The following is a 24,480-nucleotide window of genomic DNA, read 5'->3' on the forward strand; positions in this document are numbered from 1 at the left end:
TAACTTTTTTAAATAAAAAGAGTCGATGTTGTCAAATCGGGAAAGATCGATTATAAAAAACATTTTTTCTATAGGAATTTTAAAATAAAAATGGATGTTGCCAAATAGATTTTTTAAATCATTAACCCATTCATGCCCATGTTGTTTGTGGACAACAACGTTTTTAAACACCTATAACTTTTGATTGAGGCAAGATTTGCTCACAAAAACAAGTAAGGTTAATAAATATGACTATTGGCTTTCATTTGAGTTTTAACAGTTATATGGATCAGCTCTAGAACTGAAGTTATTTAGACTATTTTTGGCTACGTTTTTCACGCAGTTTCACTATTGTAAATACTCTAGGAGGATTGTACTGAGTATTGGAAGGTAAAAATTGAGCAGCATCTAGCACTGCAAGGAAAGCACCTACTTTTCTGAAAAAAGGTTTTTCGAGTTTCTTGACCCCACCGCTTTTAAGGAAAAATAGTTTTGAAACCCTACATGCACTAGAAAAAAGTTCGGCATGAAAGGGTTAAATCGATGTTGTCAAACAACGAACCGAAAAGATCGGAAAGAAAAAATCGATTTTCGAGGACATTGACATCGCCCATCCTTACATTGCGTTGTTACATCGTAGCTGCTGCTGCGTATCATGTCAGCTTGTGTTCTTCGGTGACAATGCCATTCCATAACTGTCACAATGCAAACACAGAGGATACAATCATCATATAGTCCAGAATATGCAGAACGCTCTTTCTTTCTAAGCTGAATAAACAGATTTCAAGTGTGCATTGGGGATGGGTTGGTTTGGTTTGGTGCGAGAGAATCGCGCTCTCTTGATCTTGAAATTCTCTGTGGCGTGTTCAGATAAATTCACCAAGAGGCGCGCTCCGGAGTGCACTACGGTGTATACACTGCGCAGTGGCCCAGAATGCAAATTTAGCAGGAATTTTAAGTTTTTTGCAAAAACTAAACAACTTAGTGTTATTATACATTTGGAAAAGTTTTCGTAGTTTGTGAGCCCCATATTTTTGTTAAAACAACAGTTAGGGTGGTTCCAGGATAAAAAATTAACTTTTTAATCAGTCGAGATAGAGCGACCTTCAGTGAAGAATTAGAACAACAAATTTTAAAACAGTTTCCTAAGAGCAGGATATGTAAGCTCTATCTATCATATTATTCATTTTACAACTAATTTGAAATCAAGGTTTCGAGTGTTTCTTAGTGTTTCTCAGAAAAAAATCCTACGGCCAATCCTACGATAATGCGTCCGACATGTGTGGGAAATATTTGGCAAGATGCCAAATAAGATCAAAGCAGAACGAACCAATTGTATTGCTTGGGGAAAGGCAGCAAAAATTCACTTTTTTCAAACAAATTTTAAAAGGAATATATTCGTTAAGGCCCACAGAAAAATAAAAAAATATTTAAAAAATAATTTGACTTTGAAAAAGTTGCGAAAACCGCTTATATACGGCATTTTTTCATAAGTTGCATTTTCGGAATGATTTTTTAGAAACTTCATTTGCTCTAAAAAAGTGCTTAAAATATGCTTATCTTTCATTATAGGGTTGACCGCTATGACTTTTCGAACATCGAGATTTTTGGGACAGCCTACTATACACATCCATACATACCGGCATACATTCATACATACGAACTTACATTTATACATGCCAACTATTTGGCACAAGTTTGTTTCAGATAGCATGTACTGTCGTGTCATCTAGTCTGCCCAATTTTATGGAAAATCATCCTTACCATCGCCTTGGAGTCTACGTTATAGTGGAAAATTTCGCAGCAAATCCGTGAATTCTGTCTCTTCCTAATCTCTTTTTTATCTCCTAGGTCCGAGGTGGATCAATCGACTATTAATGGATACGGTAAAAATACTAACATTGTTGGTTCTTACTCGCGAATAGCTTTTCCAACAACTGTTGTGTTTCACCTTCATCTTATAGCAGAATTCGATTATCCCTGCTCTAGCCAATATTGGTAGTTATTAGGATTACGCAAATCCTCATTTTTTCTGTTATCATTATGCTGAGTGACTAGACCGATAAAAGCATTTCAAAGTTTTACTAAAAGAATATCTGCCCATGAAGAATATGAGATATTTCTCCATGACACGTAAAGTTTGCTTGAACCGAATGTCCAGTCTTGTACTCCTTTCCTGAACTAATCCATACCCAAGGTCAAAAGAGTCGACAACTAGCAGGATTCACATGTACCCCTACCCAAGCGAATTGATCTATCCACTTTTAAGTTGGAGCAACCAGGCACGAAGACACCCGAACCAATGGGAATGGACCATGCCAGTCGAAGGCCACAGGCCCAGCGCCATTCCGTACAGCTCCTGAACTGTTTGAGCTGGAATTATAATATATGCTACCAACAAATTTAATTTCATAACTAGACATTACATAACTAGACTCACTGTTCTTCATTCACTCCCAATTCCACAACTAAGTTAGTAAGAATATTATTGCTACATATCTTGAAAGATGTCCACATTTTCCTCAATTTTACAAGGAAGGTTATGACCGATAAGAGAGCTCACATGATTACAAATCAATCGATCAAACCCTAGAATTGGTCAAAACTTTTGCTCAGTAACGTATGCATTCTGTAGTATTTCTAAGAAGTCTATAAATTTTCAGCACAATACGAGGTATACGTTGTATTATCAGTACGCTTAATAAATTAGGTACGAAATCTAATTCTTGATGTATGTTATAATGATTTGAAACATTTTTGTTTAGTAATTCTGCCGAATCGTTTCTAAATTAAATTACTTGAATAAATGGTCAAATAAGTGCTAATGATGCGATAACGCGTAACAAACCTGTATGCAGTAAAGTTTTATCACAAATTAATCTTCTACGATTTATTCACAAATCAGCATCGACTAGCTTGACGTGATCGAATTTGTATTTCTTATGCTTAGATTACACAATTTTAACTTTTCGTGAAATTACAACGCCTCATAGAAAAGACACAAAGCGGCTGAGAATCTCCTATATTTCTGTATACTAAATACAATGTACTAATACTAAAGGCACAAACAAGAAAATTTCTCCAAAAAATATCAGCATCGCTCATTTGACCAGAACAATAACTCAACCTTTTATACACTATCTGTAACAGTTATTAAGAAGTTCTTCAAGCTCCAGAGCAATTTTTCGCTAGTAGTCTGCCGCCCGTATTCTCATGGATACATAAGTGGCATACATACTTAATCGCATCGTAAATAAAATATAACTAAATTAACCATTGAAGCTGATGAAGAGTTGTGTTCGAGTGTTGTGTCTGTCAATCGATGCTAAAGGTTTAAACACACGTTTGTTCAATGATTTAAATACTCCCAAAAATGAAAAAAAAAAAAACAAAAATTAGCGAAAATTAACATCCGTTTTGTGGTACAATCCCACAGAATATGTTTATTAGGCATCTCAAAGTGTTACTCGAAAAAGAGGGAATAATTACCTAATTTACCAAATTTTAAGAACCACACTAGAGTCTATTTTGGGGTTTGTTTTGTGTTCTGTGGCTCGACCATACTAATTCTAAAACCAATGTTTATGATCAGCATAAGCAACCATACCAATTTCTGAGGTTATCCACAGAGTAACCGTTTTTTCCAGAATTTGAAAAAAGTTTCAAGCAAAGCTGATGAATTATTAAAACATGTAACCACCCTATCATATATTTCCCATTGCCAGTATAGGGCTGGTTCATCTTCCGCGAGCACCTAGTTGCTACCGTGCTTTAATAAACACATCACTGCGTATGTGCGCGTGTGTATTTAGTGTAATCCGTACACGACACAATTGAGCCTATACCCGATCCTCATTGCCAACATCATTAGATGGCAGATTGGATTACGCGAAGTCAGCTGGTGTGTGACAGAGCGGATGAAGAGCAGCAACGAACTTTTGATCTCGTATTGCATTGCTTAGGGAATTGTTATAATGGTGTTTACCAAGTGATTCGATTACCATGACCGGCAGTAGATAGAGCTTATTCGCTGGGGGTAGACTTTGATGCCGTTTTCTGAAATCATTCGGTAAGGGAGAAAAAAAACAGAAAGATTGTCCAGAAGAAAAGGGAGGAATTTCGTCTCCAAATATTTTTCCAAAATCGGTAGAGGTTATTCATTTGTTGTTCAGTGTTATCTTTATACTACTTAGATCTTATATAGGGTGATGAGCCTATTTTGGCACCATTATGGAGAGGGTCGCACTATTTTTTGAACAACTTAAAAAGAAGCCATATTACCTATAATCTTTTTCAGAATAAAGTATCAGTGTACTGTTTCTTAAACATCTGTATAATGCTTATTTGGCAGAATTGTCTCAATTTTCAGCATAAATGATTCCCACCTGAACGTTCCAATTATCGCCTCATGGGTGTGCCGATTTCCACCTTATCGAAAAACAATCTAGTTGAAACGCAATGCCTCATATTTCATTTGCGTCGATTCTAACTAGGTATCCAGATCATGGACGCCAACGCGTGATTTGTAAAACGAATCATTCTGCTTTTTTCAGCCGATCAAAACAAACGTAAACATCACGCACATGAAAGAAACTCATCAGCTGTTAGTAGAAGAGCGCCCAGAACTGCGCATGCAGGAAATAACCATGCGAAAGTTAACAACTGGAATATAAAGTTTCACATTACACATTACTTCCTCCCGATCCAAATTGTATGTGCAGATGAAAATAAAATATCTGTAATCAACAATTAGTTGAATAGCTTGAAATAATTGATTACTTATACATGAAATTGCATTACAATATATTTTCAAGTTCATGTTTTGGGTTGGCCGCACTGGTGATTCTTTTCGTTACGATGTATGCAAAAAAGTTTGTTTTGATTGTGGTAGTGTATCGGCAAAACATGGCAAAATTATGAACGCCAGTATTTAATATTTTCCTATTATAACACTAGGCATATCCGTGTTTGACGAGTGCTTTTAAAGTGAAATAATCGTAAAAAGGTTCTCCAGCTAAAATAAAGGTATGTATCAGTGCAATATTTAATATATTTGTGCCGGAATAACGAGATATGGGGCGGTAAATGCTGGCTCGAAAGTGTTTATTTTGCTAAGCGCCGTTGCGTCCTGTTTCGGTTCACTACGCTAGTGAGGCGGATCAGCAGATATTTCAATAAGGTGATTTTGTTTTAATTAAAAGTTGGATTTAGTGGATAGTTCTGAATACGTATGTGCACAACAAATAAAGAATATAACTTGAGCTTATTTTTGCACACCTGTTTTAGCCAAATCGATATTGTCATTATCTCATATGCTTGGTTCGAAACCAAGGGGTACGAAATAGGGTCACAATAGGCTCTACTGCCATAATAGGCACATCACCCTACAACTTCATTCGCGTATTTATTGCCAGCAGTTTTCAGTCCTCGATTTTTCAGCCTTTTGACTTATATCTAATTTGATACTCATATAGCGGTAAGCTTGAAGCTTGTTGGTACCGCCGCACGGTACTATCTTTGATTTTAGGCCTCAGTTTAGTCCGGTCTAAGACGTTAGTACCTGTCATCGCAGAAATGGCTGCATCCTGAAGCCAAATGAAAACAGTGTAAAGGGGCGCCATATTCCTCTTGCATACATCTCAATAATTTGAATCAACTTTTCGACCTTTATGTGCAATATTATGGCCCATGTTGCACACAAAACATATGAGGGCAAGTAAGCAAGGTTTATCCCGTACGAAAAACAGGCATAATCGAGTTTTAAATGTCATTTTTTTGATATTCTTTATCGTCCTATCCATAAGGTGCTGCACGCTCATTTGAAAATGCCATGTCGAAGAGTTATATTGCAGGTTAGCAGAAGTCGAATCATTTTGAAACAAACCGCAGAACGAAAATTTAAAATTGGATGCAAAGCTGCATTAAATAAAAATTGTTTTCGTTTGTTAGTGTACTTATGGCTATCAAAATGAGTGAAGCTGTTTAATATACCCACAATTTTTTAGTTAGTTTATCTAGAGGAAAAGAAAAGAATATATAATCACACTGTGTACTCTTTTCTACTTATATCTTCTCACAAAGAACACAATAAGCAAGTGGAAGTTTTCTTATAATTTACTGCTTTCGAAAGAATCCAAACTAAGATTAAATAAAAGATTGTAAATAAAGCCATGCCATACAACCTAAGTAACACTATGACGGCAAACAATCTGCTACAAATATTCTCATTTTGATCGTTATTTAAATAACATCGAAGATTGCTTATATTGTTTCACTATTTATAATTTTTCATCAGATCTTGGACGATTAGCATTTCCACTGTAGAACAATTTGTCGTTTAATTCTTAGTGATAGAACAGAAATGCAAAGGGATTGAAATTAGTTGTGAAAGCTGAGACTGGACTAATGACTTGGAAAAATGACACAAAAAGTTGAATGCGGAAGAATCGCCTAAATCGTGTCGAAGCTTAAGGGGGTTGTGTAAAGTATTATCGGCAAAAAATTGGATTCCTTAATTTTTTTCGATGCAAAGATTGTCTATTCAGTCAGGTGGCACGTCGAAAACTGGTTTTGCGGTGTACACTATAACTCAAATTCTGCAGGACCAATCGTTGATACATTTGCACAGTTGTTTTTAACATCACTCCACAAGAAACTAATGGAGCTTGTATTTCTTGGTCGATTTTCGAACTTTTCGTAGCACTTTGAAGCCAAAGTCCGATTATTGCTAAAACACGATGAAAATGCTAATGGAAAAATAATAATATCAAGCATTTTGCAAAAAGCTTTTGTAGTTACCTGGGCAATGATGTGAAGAATAAAAACTGTGCAAAATTCAGTACGATTGGTCCAGGAAATTTTGAGTTACGGTTTACACCGCATTTTGTCGAGGTGCCTCCTGAAGATTCACTGTCTGCATCAAGTATCAGGTTCAATTTGTTAAGTTATATCTGTCAATTGATTATCAGACAGATTGCAGACTATAGGAAGTAATTAATTGTAATTTATTATACAAGATGTTGAAAGCTCAGCAATTTGGATTTAACCCATTTGACAGATTTACGTCGTTGAAAATCAGCTTTTGAAGTTGTCAAATTCTCAGCTCAATTACTGAACTTTTGGTATTTCAGCATTGATTAGGTAATCGTGCTAATAATTTGAATTACTTCATTTTCAGCAAAGTAGGTCTGCCAAATTCTATATGCATGGTTAGTGGAGTAGTTGGGTAGGATGGTATAATAAACCCCACCAGTATAAAATGTCAGTTTTCTTTTCCAATGACCACATAATTATCAAATTATGTGCAAATAAATAATTGTTTTTGGCTTTTTAATGTGCTGCAGAACAGCAACTAATACAAACGATTCTAAAAAAGGCAAGCTTCCATTATTGTTCTGTAACCATTTGATTTAATTTGAAATAGTCAGATTTGGCTGAACTGTCTGACTACTAAATTTAATGTTAGAGAAGCTTTTTCAATCCTTGGAGTGGCTAGAGACTACCAATACAATTCTGTAACGTTCACGATAGTATACACCATTATTAGCAAAATAGCGAAATAACGTTGTATACCATGTTCACACTACAGAGTTAAAACATGTTTTAATAATTAGCAACAAGAAAAATGTCATCGAGATAGCGTTAAAACACGTTTTTACTTGTTGTGTGAACGTAGTATTAGCCATTTGAATCTTAAATAATTCTAATGTTACTTTGTTTAAGCTAAATTGAGGATTCCAAAATTATTTTAAAAATATAAATACATCAGACTATTAAATTGCATAAACAGTGAATTTTCTATTAACCTTATTCTGCGGTTTTTAACATTGCCGTGTATTGCCGACCAGAACGCAGTAATGCAAATGGCAGCATCATGTTACCGGAAAAAGACAAAAATATGACATGCTCCTCTTGCGCATACTTCTTTATTTTCAATCCTCTCTTCGGCTTTCTTCTGGATTAATATGGTTCTCTTTGCTCGCAATAAAGCCAGTTTTAACAGGTAGGAAAGACAAGCACCGTCGAACTATATTTACCTAGAGCACTCTATTCAGAGTGTGGCCAAGAGGCCATGACGTATCCAAACGAACATGAAATTTGACGTATTCACAATAGAAATACGTCAGATTTCTGCTCGTTTGGATACGTCAAACGCGTCTTGGGCGTACTCTAACTAGAGTGCTCTATATTTACCTGTATTTTTTATTTCTCTCTTCTTTCCTTCTCTCTACACGCTTGATTCCAATTGCTCATCGAAGAGTTACAGGAGAGCATTTGGATAAATCGAATCCATTATCGCATATTCAGATCAAAGTTGTTTTTGCGAATTAGAATCAAAACTGCAATAAGAATTGTTTTGATTATTTTCTTTTACATATCGCTGTGAGAATAAGTGGGATCATTTTATTCCGTAATATAAATCAATAACATGTTATCACGAATTATTGCACATATATCTGACGTTCACACATCAAAGAAAGTGAACAACGAAAAAAATTAGTTTTTCTTTATTGGATAGATCCAAATAAATGACAATCGGATGTAGATCGTAAAATGCACTATTTTATAAATTTTCTTATTTTCACTACCAGTTCTCAAATTGAATCAGAATGTCAACTGCTTACAAAGTAACTCCATAAATACCCTAAGCAAAGATTAAATAAAAGATTTTAATTATACGCATTTTTCCTATATGAATAAACTCACATAAAACATCCAAATAAAAATATTTTAAAATTGATTGCGAACGCAACGGCGACCAATATATTTGTTCGTAAAAATATATTGCTAGGATGCTCAAACCTTTCATTACTGTTTATTTATAAAATCGTAGACATTTTTTTAGCAAATAAAATCGTTCCAATCTGCATTGGTGCATTATAGAAATAGGCAATCAACAATGTGAAATATAACACTTGTGAATTTAAAATGATCATTCTGTCAATTTTTTGTTTTGACCTTTGTTTACTTTTTATTTAAGCTTCGCTGAAAAAAACGTGTACAATTTTAATTCACAGAGTGTGATCTAACCTTTATTTATAATTGATATTTATTCCAAACTTGTGAAAATTAGCTCGAAGTGAATATAAATATTCCCCCCTCCCCCCCGTGTCGACAGGTATCGTGTTCAATTAGAATGATATTCACAGTTCATTTTGAATTCAAATTGAAATATTTCACGATGGTTCAACCACTTCAAACTTATTTTCTTTTGTGCATTAAATATTATGTCACTACAAAATGCTGTACATCATCGGCCAACTATAAACTATCCACCAAGTTAAAGTTCTAAGTTCAGAAACATATCAGTTACATGTTGACAAAATTGTTCTCACACGCTATGGAACGAGACATATGACGAAGAAAAGCTATTTTACTGCCAGAAAATATCGGCATAAAAACAATTCTCCATGTAGTCTAATTTACTCATTTTCTTTAACATGAATTTGTTGTTTTTTAACATTGTCGTGTATCGCAGATCAGAACGCAGCCATATAAATGACAGCATCGTTGGGTTAAAGCTTACCAAATAGTTTAGGCCGGTTTAAAAGTTAGTCCGGTTTAAAAATAGTTAGTACGCGTTTGAGCTTACGGCTAATAAAGTATTAAAAGGACCCGATTTATTGCAATAGACCTTTCTCGTCCGACCTAACCCCCTTTTTTCTTATTTTTATTCAAAAGACTACACATTTTTAAGAATATTTCCGCTGAAATGAGACTTTTTAGAGCTATCGTGATTTTTTAATGATTTTTTTAAATTTGAAAAATGCAAGAATGTTGAGTATTTTTTTCACCTTTGCAAGAATGGTGGGACTCAAAATATGTGTTTGGGCAGCACTGTTTTGTATATTTTTGCTTGGCTTCCTGGCAACGCGGCAAATGAAGTGGTGAGTCGCGGTACAAAGTTCATTGGTTATGTAAACAAACTAAAGTGAACCTCTCGGTGGAGAACGTTGCATGGTAATGTTTAACCTCACTTTTTTGACAGTTCAAAGAGATTGTTTACACGATCTTGGAATTTTTGTTGATTCGATCATAGTATGAGAAACTTGGTTTGGTTCGCTACCAAATGTTAACACTTTCCCAACAAGGTCGTTCAGCTGTATTTTTTAATTGATGTCGGCATCATACATTGTTCCGTTAAATTTAACATTTTTACTTTTCTTGTACGTGATTCATTGAAGAAGCAAGGAATTTCTAGCCAAACATTTGAAAAAGGCCTACTACCAAATGCAAACAAATCGAATTTTGATGTTCTCTATTAATATCCTGGGACAGAACCTGTGGATAGATGTTTTCTTTTTCTTTTTTCTGTTCATTTTATCTCTTGTCTTGCATAGCCACTCTTTCTTCCTCACATATTTTAAATGGACTGGCTACATTTGTCAGTCCCCCCCTGACTGCATTTGACGGTTCCCTTTGGCTGCATTTGACAGCTCCCCTGGCTACAATTGACATTAGGTTTTTTCGTTCCGTCCCAGTTAAAAATTATCTATCTGGCCATGTACAAAAACAACGCAACAATGGATTATGAAGAATTTTGATAATGATTTTATAACAAATTATAAATGAGCCCGGCTGATATAAAAGTCCTAACTAGCAATACACTTATTATAAAATGATTATAAAGAATTATTGTAACTGATTCCAAAAGGATTATAAAGGCAGTGAAATACGTTCACAATGAATTAAGGGGTGTGTCTGATGTTAACAATATGCGCAATCATACTAAATAAAACAGTATTCAATTTTTAAATAGTATTGTAATGAATTCGGCCAAAACTTCTTTTGCCTTTTTCTCATTTTCAAATGTTTGGGTAGAATTTAGATTATTTTATCGTTGTTGTGATCAATTTCGTTTGGTTTGTTTTGTTCACAATGTTAGTCGCAGAGCATTTTGGTGATCTATGGCAATTGATGACCTTTACACCCCATACTAGGTTCGCTCCTGTTGCAGCTGTTTCGCCCTGTCCGGCACCGAGTCAACCGATGGTCCAACCTGCGCCGCACTCGTCTGTCGCTATGTCAATGGCAGGGACTTGGATTAAAGGCCAAAATTTCAGCTACGGTTGGTGGTGTTGCTGCAATCGGTTTGCCTTCGGCCACGTTGGACATTCGACTAACGGAAATATTCAGCGATTCCGATTCGAAGGAAGCAGCGCCAGTAGCAGACTGCTTCGGTTCAGCAATACGCTCCGGTATCGGACGAAGCTAACACTCCGACAGGACGAAAATTTCAACGAGGGGCTCAGGCATAAGTAGCAGAATCCTTGCACTTCCTGCTTGTCGAGTGAACAATGCCGACGAAACCACTGCCGCTCTCGCCAAGTTTGATCACCGTAATAAGTGCGACGTCAGCGGTATAGTGCCAGGATGAGTCGAGAACAGTGCCAGGACTGACTTGCCAAGAGCTACAAGATTAAATAGCAATGCGTTTTTAAAGTGACCATAGTATAACGTAGAGGCTTTAGCCAGATGATTTATTCAGCAGAATAAGATAGCAAAATTACCCAAAACATAAGACCTGGCTGCCGAAGTGAATCCACACACATCATCACCTACAGAGGCAAGCAATATTGGAACGCAGCAAAATTCCTCACAATGAATTGATCTCTCGCTCCAGGAAGTACAATTTTCATAGCACAATTTAGTCGACCGAAATTATAGTCCTCAGTCGAGAGAGAGAGACTGATAGAGTAGCAGCAGCTAGGAATTTTCTTTCGAAAGCTAGCAGCGGTTTCGCGTATCCTGCGCTAAGTAGAGAGCGTTAAGACAGATCTCCGAAACATGTCAAGTGCTATCAGATGAGAAAAAACGTCACATCTATGACCAGTACGACAAGTCTGCTGACTGTTGGTCTGCTGACCAACGGTTCCGTCCGGTACCACCATAACACACGGCACCGGCGACACATATATATTCACAACATACTAATTACTTATCCTTCCGAAAAAGTAAATAAATTGACTATGCAATTTATCATTCGCTGCCTAGTTATTTCCTGCCAATTTGAACAAGACAGCAGTTGCAGAAAGCTTTATTGCGGTGCAAAAATGATGGCAACTCGGGATATAATATAAATTTACATATAATTTCTCCTCCCTGATATTCTTCCAGAATGTATAATGCTCTGCATTCTTATCACTCCTATCAAATCCTTCTTACTCCTTATCGTCAGTGCCGAGCACTGTTTTGCATTTGCCGGCTAAATCAACGACAATGCGATAATCGTCAATCGACGAAACTTTTGCTGTAATGGAACTTGAACACGAATAATAAATAATTGTTCCATTCGAAAGCGACCTTGTTGTCCTCATGTTTGCAGCTATCATACGCTGGTAGGCATTCTGACCAATGGAAACGTTCTTCGGTATGGGCATTGAACGATCAAAATCATTTCAACAACTTATCATCGACCGAATTCGTTACCTATAAAGTTCAGGTAAACTTCACCACCTAAAATGAGTAATAAATCGGATCATCTTGTTAGGACTTAACCCACGAGCAAACAAACAAATGTGTACAAATCCTTATCCATCATCCAGAAAGCAATCGTTTATAGCCTAATGCTTGATCTTACGATTCAGCATATGCCACCGGGTTTTGCATCCAGCGCCGATTGGTCAATGTATGAACCAGGGGTGACATTACGCATCTCAAAACGAAAGGTTTATTGTATTCAAGCTTGTGTGAAAAGGTCGATTCGAATTGGTTGCATAATGTGGCACCAGGTTCCCATTGTTCCAATCCTCATCCCTCTTGAGTTGATAGTCTTTCAAAAAGCATCGAAAGTATTCAAGTAACGTAAATTTTAAAAGTCCATGTAAACAAGTCTTAGGTAAACAAGCACACTGAACTGTCAGAAAAGTGAGGTTATACATTTTCATGCAATGCTCTGTTTTTGACAGGTATATGAATGAATCATTTCAGCATCAGTGATGCCAGGTCTATTTAAACAATAGCCTGCAGTGAAAATATAAAAGTCTGCAGATTGCTACAAAAAACTTCAATAAATTTGACATAGAAATGTAGTATGTATATATTTTAAATGATCAAAAATGTTGAAGGCTTGTGTATAAATTGGCTGGCATAGGCTTTGTTCTGCTAAATATTTGTAATCTGCAAAACATCTGCAGTGAAAATGCAAAATCTGCAGATTTACTAATATATATGCAGATCTGGCATCCTTTTAGTATTCCCCACAGGAAATTCATCCAAATGGTGTAAAAATACGGGGAAACAAGGCAAGATAGGTATTCAGAATATGGGGTAAAATGAGCAGCTTGCACTATTTTTGATTTTTTCAATAGTTAGAGGTACCAAATCATCGCGACAATCGGCAGTAACGAATTGGGGATAAAAAAGGAATCATCCTATCATATAAAATTTTTTGACGAGAAAGGTCTATTGTTATGATTCTAAGGGTTGTTGAAGTTTTTGCATTCCCCGAACGACCCAATCTGCTCGAACTGAATGCCCATTTGAATCATTGGGCATTCGACTCGAACAAATTACATTGATCAGAAGAAGGGACTCCTAATTTCCGAGAACCAAGTTGAGATGCCTAGTATTGAATCCCTTTCCTCCTGAACAAGCCATGACACGCATAATAAAAAAAACCGGAAAAATGGCTGGACCCACATTTACCAAGCGAATTTATCAGTGCACATGTAAATAGGAACACACATTCCCCAACCAGTCATGAAGACATCCATGTCGAATGTCCATTCCATTCGAAGGCAACAGGACCAGTACCAACCAATCTCATATCAATAAACAACACTTGTGCCCGTTCCTAACTCTTTGAAAGACCCATTTTATCAAAGGTGACTCATAATTTTAAAACAAGAAACCATCATCCTGCTCAGACCGGACAATGCGTATTTTGCCTGCATATTAAACCACCTTAGGTATTAATTCATAGCTTATCAAACCGGACAAGCCACTGTAATAGTAGTAAAGACGAAAAGTTTAGCACCACCTTGGTTGCTACAACCGACGTGATGTGATATCCGATACAGAATTTTGTTTTGTGATACCTGTAGAGCACACAATTCTATGACAAAGCCGTTTGTCAGGCCATAGTTATATTATGTGATAGTCGGAAGAGTGAATAAGCTATCTTCTCCCTCCAACCCCTTGTCGATGTCAATGAGCTGAAAGCTACCGCTCAACTTCACATCAATTCACTGTGCATATGTTCATTATTTTTAGCATTGTTCATTTTTTCTATAGCCTTACTCAGTTGGGCTGATCATATAATAATGTACCCGTTCGCAGTCAATGAGGTATATATAGGTGTGAGAGAACACACGGTTTGCTAGTGTTGGCAACCAAAAATATGTAAACAATCCAGAAGCACAACGGGTCGACGTCATAGCGTTAACACGATTCAATGGGAGCGGAACGACCGCTAATGCGAAAGCAAGTCGATTTATTCTGTGATCACTCACACTATTCATGAAAGATTCATCTTACGAATACCAAAGTGCCATCTTCGTCATACCTGTATATACTACATTGGTTCGCAGTGACAGATTGAAATTGCTCCCATGCTAACCAATATCTAACATATTCTTTATTGCAGCTTCCACTCTGGCGCGTTACTGCACTGAAGGAAATATTCCGAAACATTTCCACAAACAATGTTTTACCTTGTATTTTTCTATTGCACTTTCTGTCCGGAATTGGTTTAGTTAGTTAGTTGGAGTCAGATTCGATTAAATAACATTCGTTCGTAAAACCAATCCGTCGTAATGCAAAATACGGATATTTATTCATTGCTGAGCTAGTGTATAATAAGTGAAACCGAAGACTGCATACCCGCATAAATCTGTACCATTGCATCAATCGTTTCAAAACCATTTTCAATATGGTTCGTTCAACAATAGATTAACCATTGCCTAGTATAATATCGAACATAACCAGTGTCGTTTTTCCATGCTCGACCATACAAACAACGGGTCGTTAAGAACAGTCACCATACCAAAATGTGCTGTTTTCTATACGCATTTTGACAAAATACCATTCAAGAACCATATAGATTATGGTGGCATGCATATTTTAGGTCTAGCGATGGATAAAATATTAGGTGGAGAAAAAAACCCTTTCCCCTTCAACATTTCAATTCTATCGATTGATAGTTTTATCTTGTTACACGCTTTCTTCTGAAGAGAGCTTCATTGACACTAAGTAGACTAACGCTTTATCCAATTGAGTTATCGCCGTAATATTGTAAGACGAGGATTTTTGATCATATTAATCTACAGGTTTTTGGAGCAGCGTAAACAGATGTACACATAACAAAGACCACCAAATCAGTATAACCTCTGGCGCAAAAGTACAATGTAGTATACGAATCTTCAATATAGGATACACGGAAGGTATTGGAAATGGTTACTAAATGCGTATAATAGTATAATAGTTGAATTATAATGCTGAAATGTATCAGTAGTATTCCCAATATGGTGAGTATTATATGAACAGTTGGGAAATGGTTCCGAAAATTTCTGGAATGGTATTTATTTATACGGGTATCAAGAAGACTAGCAACTCTGTCCAGAATCTTGAGACAGTAACAGCAACGCCACTTGCGGGTAAAGGTGGTACTTCCCATAGTAATGCACACACACACACATGTAATCTTTTACAATAAGCTTCCTACCTTCCTCCATTAGAGACGATATAAGCTCTGTCGCTTCTCGTTTGTATGGGGAAAGAAAAGAGTCTTCTTAATATGTAGTCTTCGGTGAAACGATAAAAAATGGCCTGTGGAAGCTTCTGAACCATGGTCTGTCATTGAACCATTCAGTCTTCAATAGGATATGTGGTGGTATATGCGCCTGTGTAAATATAGTTTTTTGTAGAGAATGGAGTCAAAATAAACAAAAAACGGATATTTAAAGAAGATTCGAAGGCTAGTGTTTCCAGGGGCCCAACCGCACTTTCTTTGTTTTCGAGAGTTGTCCAATTGGAGCTAGGAAGGGCTCACCGTCAGAATCACTCACTCCAATTTCAGACCGTGATTCTGATTGTGATATTGAGCGTACGGTTAAGATGTGCGTTCATAGGGATTTTTTCTCTCGCGCGGGAATGATCGTTTATCTATGCTCGCTTAAAACCGAGATAATCAGATTATAAGTGTTATAGCGTTCATTAAATTATCGGGGCGTTTTTGTGTTTGCGAAATCTTTGGGTGTAGCTGTGCGTGGATGATCGCGATTCGCGAAGAGAGTAAGTTCTACCATATCGCTAGAGTTCCCAGTCGCCATGGAACGATTCAAGATCGTGCGAACACGGGCGTTTGTAGCGACATGCAAGGCTTCGGTGAAGATATTGGCGAACCCCGCGAAAACAGACACGAAACAGGAGAAGGCAACCAAAAACTTCCTCCTCTGATGGTGAAATCCGTCTCACTTGAGCAACTAGTCCGGGACTTGAAGGAGGCAGGAATTACAGCAGAATACAAACTGTGTAGAGTTGGCATAAAAATCGTCACGAAAACCAAAGACGATTACAACCGTTCGAGTGCATACCTAAAAAATTTGAAGGCCGAGTTTTACACCCACGACGTGCAGGCAGAAAAACCGTTCAAAGCGGTGATTCGTGGCCTACCTATCATGGAGAAGGAAGAAATTGAAGCAGAGCTCAAAAACCACTACAAATTAGAACCGATTGCGGTGTTTCCCATGACGCGACGCGAAGACGGGAACAGAACGCGAAGAGACTGCTTGTACTTAGTACACTTCAGAAAAGGATCAATAACGCTTGGCGCCCTTCAAGCAGTGCGAAATATCAGCTCAATCATCGTTCGTTGGGAAGCATATCGCGGTGCACATCGTGACGTCACTCAGTGTCAAAAATGTCTACACTTCGGTCACGGAACCAAAAATTGTAACCTGAAACCTCGTTGCCGCCTCTGTGGAGGGACCCATGCATCGGAATGCTGTACAATATGGCACCCCCCGCGCACATATCATTGTGCAAATTGCGGTGGTGCACACCAAGGTAGTGACAGGCAGTGTCCAAAACGTATCGAATACAAGCAGATCAGAAAGCAAGCGTCATCATCAAACCAGCCGGGAAGGAAGCGAGATAAGGCCCCACAATTCACGACTGACAATTTTCCACCGCTCCAACCATCTTCAGGGAGTCAACCAGCTCCGCCAGTAATGTTTGGGAACCCGATCCAACGTACAGCTGCACCGCAGGAAAATCCGCAAATCCCACCGGGCTTCGCCTGGGCTACAAATAACGTTTCCCCACAACAAACCGCAACAGAAGGACAGCTTCCCGCAACTTTAACGCTAGAAGATCTCCATGCAATGTTTGCAGACATATGCGAAAAACTACACCAGTGTCAAACACAAATGCTCCAACTTGCCCAAGCATTCATCAGATATGGCAGATAAACCGTTACGCATTATGCAGTGGAACGCCCGCTCAGTAATCAAGAAGCGCGAAGAGCTGGCTCACCTAACACAGCGTGAAAACATCGATATAGTGGCATTATGTGAAACTCATCTCAAACCAGAAAAGAACTTCAACCTACCAGGATACACAACAATTCGCTTAGATCGAACGGGAATCGCTGGCGGCGGTGTAGCACTCGCTGTCAAAAACGACATCAAATTTCACTCCCTACCTCACTACCGTACTTCCATAATTGAAGCCGTCGGGGTGCAAGTTGAGCTAGCGAACGGCAAAATCGACATCATCTCCGCCTACTGTCATCGACAATGTACAGCGGAGCTGAGGAAAAAGTTCCGTGGTGACCTCATCAAACTGACCAGAACAAACAGTAACTACATCATTGCTGGAGACCTTAATGCGAAGCACCAAAGCTGGGGAAACCAATGCTGCAACACAAATGGAGGACTGTTATTCGGTGACGCACAAGCGGGTCACTACATCATCAGTGCACCTAATGAACCTACCTATCTGTCGAGACGCGGAGTGCATTCAACATTAGACTTCTTCATCACCAACTACGGAAACATCTCTGACCCAGTGACAATCACCGAGCTTAGTTCCGACCACTACCCGGTGGTGCTGGAAGCAGGCTGTGCGACAGTGAAACGACAGAAGCAGACAAGGAAGGATTTCACCAGAGTCAACTGGGTGGAATTCCAGCGCATCGTAGACCGGCATATAAACGACGGTGCAGAGCTTGCAACCACAGCAGATGTGGACCGGGAAATCGATTTGCTCAACCGAGCAATCCGAGCTGCAGAAGAAAGTACTGTCCTATGCATCACCAGTCTGGGAAATTTGCGCACGCACCCACAAAAAGAAGTTACAGGTGATACAAAACAAAACACTTAAAATGATTTTCAACCTCCCCTACCGCACGAGAACTACTGAAGTCCATAGAGTGGCAGGGATTCAACTACTAGAGGACAGATTCATAAATATTAACAGAAAATTCAAAGAAAAATGTACCAATTCAGAACATGAACTGATAAGAAATTTAGTAGAATGAAATAATTAGGTTAAGATAGGTTAAGAAAACTCAAAATAACACTAAAGCAGTGAAAATCAAGATATACCCAAGACAGCAGATCACAATCGAGCAGATACAAACAAAGATGAAATATACATGTATAAAATCACTTGAAATGTATAACATACAGAAATGTAGAAAAACAATGGAAATAAAGATAATTTTAATTCGAAAAAAAAAAAAAAAAAAAACGGGCGTTTGTAGGTTCGCTTTTGAAACCGTGTTTGTAAATTTACATGTGCTAAAACGCTCACTTAGCCACCGGGATGTTATCATGTTTGTGAGATCGCGGGCGTAGGTATGTATGGATGACCGCGACGGCCTCGAGCGTTTGTATGTTAACGTTTTTATCGCGTGTGCTAGCGTGTATGTAATTTCGCTTGCATAAATTCGATTATATAATCGTGTGTCCATTCGCACATTCGCGTGTATTCTTGGATGATCCCGCGCTGACCGTAAGTCTGATACTTAATTTTAATGTATGGTGCGGATGCTAGAAGAGTATGTTTACCTATATCACTAGAGTTCCCGGTCATGTCGCCATGGAATGTGTTATCTAGTGAATATAAGCGTCATTTTTTATTGGTCCAACTGGAGGCATGGACCTAGGTTTCCAAAATTGAAGGAAGAGATTTCCGGGCGTGACGATGCGTTGTCGCGGGAGCATGAGCGTTTGTAGGTTTCCGCATAAGACCGCGTTTATAAGTTTACTATAGCTAAGTCATTCACTTAATCACTGGGGTGTTTTCATGTTTGCGAGACAGCGGGCTTTGGTGTGTGGGGATGATCGCGAAGGTCTTAAGCGTTAACGTTAACGTGTTAAGGTGCAGAATCCTAGAAAAAAATCGGATCTCCCATATCGCTATAGTTCCTGGTCATGTTGCCAAGGAATGTGTTGTTTAGTGAATATGAAAGCATTGAAATTTCAACGAAATGAGAAGAAATAGAAATATCATTTATTGCATAATACCAGGCGTTTGGTTTCTTGAACCAAAAGACAAGAATTCGTCTTCGCTTTCTCGTCAGCAAACCAGAGCTATATTTGCTTCCCGAGACATTACTCGGGACATGTGGCTTTAGGCGTTCACATATGTCGTGTGAGCTGTTTGGATTTTTTTTGTGTCTAACTAGTGCTAATTTGAGTACTAGTTTAGATACATCGTCTAACTAGACACCCAGATGGTGCTAGTTACTGACGAGATGAATTCGAAACACAAAAAAAACAAAACTTAATTAAAATTAGGTCTTGTGCCCTTAACGCGCAAAACGGTTTAGTCCAATTTTTATTTCGGAAATATCATGTTGAAGAGCAAATTATGGATCATCTAGGAACTCAACTTTTGAATATTTAATGATATGTTAATTATTCATTATCTTGAGAAAACTTGCAAAAACCTTATCAAAAACACAAACTTTTGACTGTTTCACCACTTAAAGGTTATGAGGAACTCATCAACTGAAAGATATGATTTTTCAGTAGTTTTTAACTTTGCAGTGGACTTCTCTTGACAGTTCACTATTTCTCACTTTTCTTGACAGTTCACTAGTACATGAACTTAGAAAAATTTTGAGGGTGACAATATTCTACAGACACTTGATATACAGATTAGCGAAGTGTCAAAAATTGCAGCCAAACGGACTGTCAAAAAGTGCAGCAAAACGAACATGGGGGTTTTGTGAGATGACGTACGCGAGGAAGCCCATGCAAAGCTTATGGGATTGGCCGTGGTGCCAGTTTACACTCATGGTTGCTAATTTTACTGTTTTTGTCTCCGCAGGTATATGTATGAAGTGTCCGTAATTTGTTCTAAATCTGTGTAAACAGTACAAAAGAATTGTCAAACATGAACACTCGAGTTCTTTTGTGACGTCACCGTAAAGTATTCAATGGGAGCTTCCCAGTCAAAAAAATGCGGACGAACATGGTCAGGCGATTTAAACAGTTTGACGTTTGCCTCAACTCGCCTGTGCTAATTGCCCCAAATGCAATTTGCGAATGCGATTTAAAGGCAATTCCAATACTTAGACAAATTTTCTTACGGCTGAAATTGACTTACTTGTTTTTTGCGTTTTTCTAACATGGCGGCTCATGTTTGGCTTAAGCTTAAAATTGTTTTTTAAACAATTGGCGTGTTTTCGCTTGTATTTTGTTTGTCTAGTGCACTTCATTTAGCAAACGAATGTGGGAAATTGTGGAATCGTGTGTAAATATAGTGGAAGAATGTCTCCTAAAGTCCTAAAGTCTTAATGAAAGTCAGATTGTGGTAAGTTTTGGTGTGTAATACCAATTTCACCATTGATTTTTCCTATAGTTTGGTGGTGATTATATATTAGATTGTACTAGTATACTAGATACTGATTAGTTTATGTGAGAGGAAAATTGAAGGGCAATTAGCGCATCCGAGTTGTCAAATAGCCCCCCGTTAGCCAGCACCTTAACCTTTTTGACTGGGTTACCACTCGCGACATGAATGAACTCAGAATGAATGAAGTTCATGTTTGACAATTCTCGGTGATTTGTTTACTTCGTCAGTTGCGTAAGTTTGAGAGTCCCATGTAAACATTCGTCAAACGAGGCTCATCCCGCTAATTCTTTCCAACGTCATTTTCTCAGTACCATATGAAATATGTATTGACGTCGAAATATTGCACATTAGTTAATTTAAAAAGACATTAAATTATGCTTTTATCAAACTTGTTTTATGAATGTAAATATTAAACACGAACATTTTCCACATGTGGTTTTCTCACCATAAGCTTTAGCCAATCGGCGTATTTAGTTCCATATGAAATGCTGCCGTCGAATGTATCTAATTGTGTATAACAAAGTACGGCCCTGCAAGACCTACATATTCAAACTGATCGGCGGCTGAGAACCCAAACAATCATTGTTCATTTGCCGCTGTCGTTATTTTGCCGGCACAAAGCTCTTCCCTTACCGCTACTGTGGTATGGGTAAGAAATACTGACACAGAGAGGAGTCCGTACAAATCTACGTTCGCAGTGCGATGTTGGAGGTTTTCCCTCTTTCACGCTGTTCGTTGTGGGAAATACGTGTGAAAAATCGACCGCTCTGTGTCGATTTTCTCGCGGACGCCAGGCCAAAATGGCATTCCCGCGAGCCGAAAAACGGACCAGTCAGTAGATAAATCGAACGAGCCATCTGCAAAACTGCGTATTTCCCTATGGTTCAGTTCTATATTTAGCCCACTTGAGATTGTCGAAACAGAGAGGAGTGCTAAGGTAAATATCCCTCTCCAACACGTCGATACGATTTATTCATATTATAAGCGCTATTAATGTGGAATGGAAGAGAAACGAAATGGGAAAAAATATCAAGACTGAAAAAGTGCACACGAACTCATAAACCTCGTCATCGGACGGATGTTCATGTCAAAGACGTACCTTTTCTAGGTCCTTCTGCAGCTGCGTAGCTTCCTTTTTCTTCCCAAAGGTGCACTTCCGGTGTTTCGCCTGCATCATTTCACCTACAAGCAATCCAATTGCTCCATTTTTGGCAGAATTCCAAAAGTTGATTTTTGCGCACCTTCCACCAAGCCGTAGAATTAATTAATCCACTCGGAAAAGCAACTCTCCGCTTTCGATGTATCTTCAATTTAACTCTCGGTTTCCCACGGCACACTAAACATAAGCCATTCCACTCCACGGTCACCGCACATGGAAACTTTGTGATAAGAGTGAGCAGATTCACACAAGAATTCACTATAGAATCACCAAACACTGACACTAGCACTTCACAACCAAGAGGGAAAATTGATTTTTCAGAGAAATCCTGCATCGTCGAAGTTCAAATTTATACTGTTCGCCATTCCACAACTGCAAGTTAATTTCTTTCATTTTTTGCTTCTGTAGTAGTGACTTCGAGTAACGGTATGTGTGAACTGTCAAGAGGGCGGCTGACAGATTAGCGGCTAGTTTGATGATTTGTTTACAATACTTGAAAATCCGCTTTTTGCTACATACAAGAAAAAAAACAATTCGCACTCGTTTACTTCATAATAATATTACAGGCACGATATTAGCGCTATAAATACAGTTCACATTATAACGTTATTCAAGTTCTTACAGTGTCGATTTAAAAATACAATGAAAAAATCAGCTGATCGTAATCATTTTGGCTTGATTATCACCACCCCGGTGACACGGCTGTCATCTACATACATTTGTCTTGAAGCCAAAAATTTTGGTTCTTTGGTTCAATTGGCTGTCAGAAAATGCGTTTAAGCTATGTTCATATCTAGTTTTGTACGACATCGTCTTTGTGCGTAATAACTTTTTAATAAACAATTTATTATTTTATTCATCGTTATGCTCACTGAATATTGTTTAACTTCATATAAACGTATAAAATGACTGCAGTTGGTAACAAAATCGCAGAGCAACGACATTTGAAGAGATAGTGAATTATTTTATTGATAAGTTTCGTGTTTAAAATTTATTGGCCGTCCACGTAGCGTAACAACTTGTTGAAAAACAAGCACTGCAAGCAAATGTCTTCCCAGATTTAACCAATGATACAATTTTTGCACAAACAGGGGCAAAAATCTCAAGTAACGAAAAATTGAAATTGATTTCGATTCGCAATGATTACACCAAAATAACGAAACTATCCAAAGTAACATATTTTGTAGTAAACAAATATTAACAACTAATAATGAAACCAACTCACGTGTAATAATCCAGCCACGATGAACACGATCTCAACTGTTTCACCACCAAAAAAGCCCCAAGGCGGAGTCTATTTGAAACATAATCTAGAAATTACGCGGTATTCGCCACCTAGTTTCAAATTGAGTTCAATTATATTTGGAAAATTTTCGATGTTGGAATAATAAGATTTTATTTTGTAAAAGTAAAATGGAACGTTTGGAAGCGAATATTTTGCTCTTCTATACTTATAATTCCACCGGCGGGTCTATATTTACTGTGAATTTTTCAATTTTATGTTTATATTTTCAACGCGCCCTCAAATGAAATCCGAAATGGATGAAAATATAATAATGAGATAGATCACTCCAGGCAAATGACACAGTTTTGAATTGCGCCTACCAATATGCAATTCGAATATGGTGCAAACATTTATAAAAGCATCATGGCAGCCCTATCGATGTGGCTGATTCGTTGGCAGAAGAAAAACAACGAATACAGATGCATCGATGACGCCTTCTCGTTGCAAATTTGTTTTGTTAAAGTGTCGGCAAGTTTCTCACAAGTTTGAAAGTATTTTGTTCTTTATTAGATACTTATAGCTAACAAATACTGGCAACTGCTATCCAGTTTAGTAACGAGTTACTTTCAACTAACAATTATCAAACATAATAGGCTCCACCTACTAAATATCGTTTAGAGTTGGTGTTATTAAATTGACAATAATTCTTTTAGTCAACAACGTCACTTTCTACGGTTCGATTAACAGCAACAAACTTGTTTGTAATCTGCTAGCAACAAACCATTGTCTGATAACATGTCTTTATACTTTTTTACAACTGATATTCAACCAAATAGGTTAATTTTTGTCTAATGAGTCAATTGAACAGTGGCGTAGCCAGGGGGGAATTCGAGGGTTAACCCCCCCCCCAACCAAAATTAATTGGATTGAAAAAAAAATTGATGCTGACGAATTTAATTTAATATTCCACAAAATATTTTTGGAAAAATATTCTCTGATCACTACATTGAGAACTGTGTTTAAAGCGTCATGAGAACTTTTGGAAAATTATGGGAAAGGGATCTTGTAACTGATCTCTTAGCCAAAATCCCATAGTTGTCAAATTACTTCAATGTAAAATAAAATAACTGTCTGAATTATTATGAGCTCATTTTTGGAAAGATGCTTCAAAATATGGATTAGAGACAATTTTTCGAATGGGAATCTAAATTTGAATAGGTTGATTGCTTGTTGTTTGTCTAAATTTGAATAGGTTGATAAGCTTGTTTACCGAAAACTTACATACATTTCAACATTTGCTGAAAATGTA

The 24,480-nt window shown here is 37.7% G+C and overlaps 1 protein-coding gene across 1 annotated transcript in view; it reads right to left on the reverse strand.

The window, feature by feature from the left end:
* Positions 1 to 22,626, reverse strand: part of LOC131684786 (TATA-binding protein-associated factor 172) — a 44,069-nt gene extending 21,443 nt beyond the window's left edge. The window contains exon 1 of the mRNA XM_058967926.1: positions 21,887 to 22,626. The gene's annotated coding sequence lies outside the window, so the exon portion shown is untranslated. The remainder of the gene's footprint in view (positions 1 to 21,886) is intronic.
* Between the last annotated feature and the right edge of the window lie 1,854 nt (positions 22,627 to 24,480).

The sequence above is a fragment of the Topomyia yanbarensis genome, chromosome 2, assembly GCF_030247195.1.
Source record: "Topomyia yanbarensis strain Yona2022 chromosome 2, ASM3024719v1, whole genome shotgun sequence".
Classification (NCBI taxonomy): domain Eukaryota; kingdom Metazoa; phylum Arthropoda; class Insecta; order Diptera; family Culicidae; genus Topomyia; species Topomyia yanbarensis.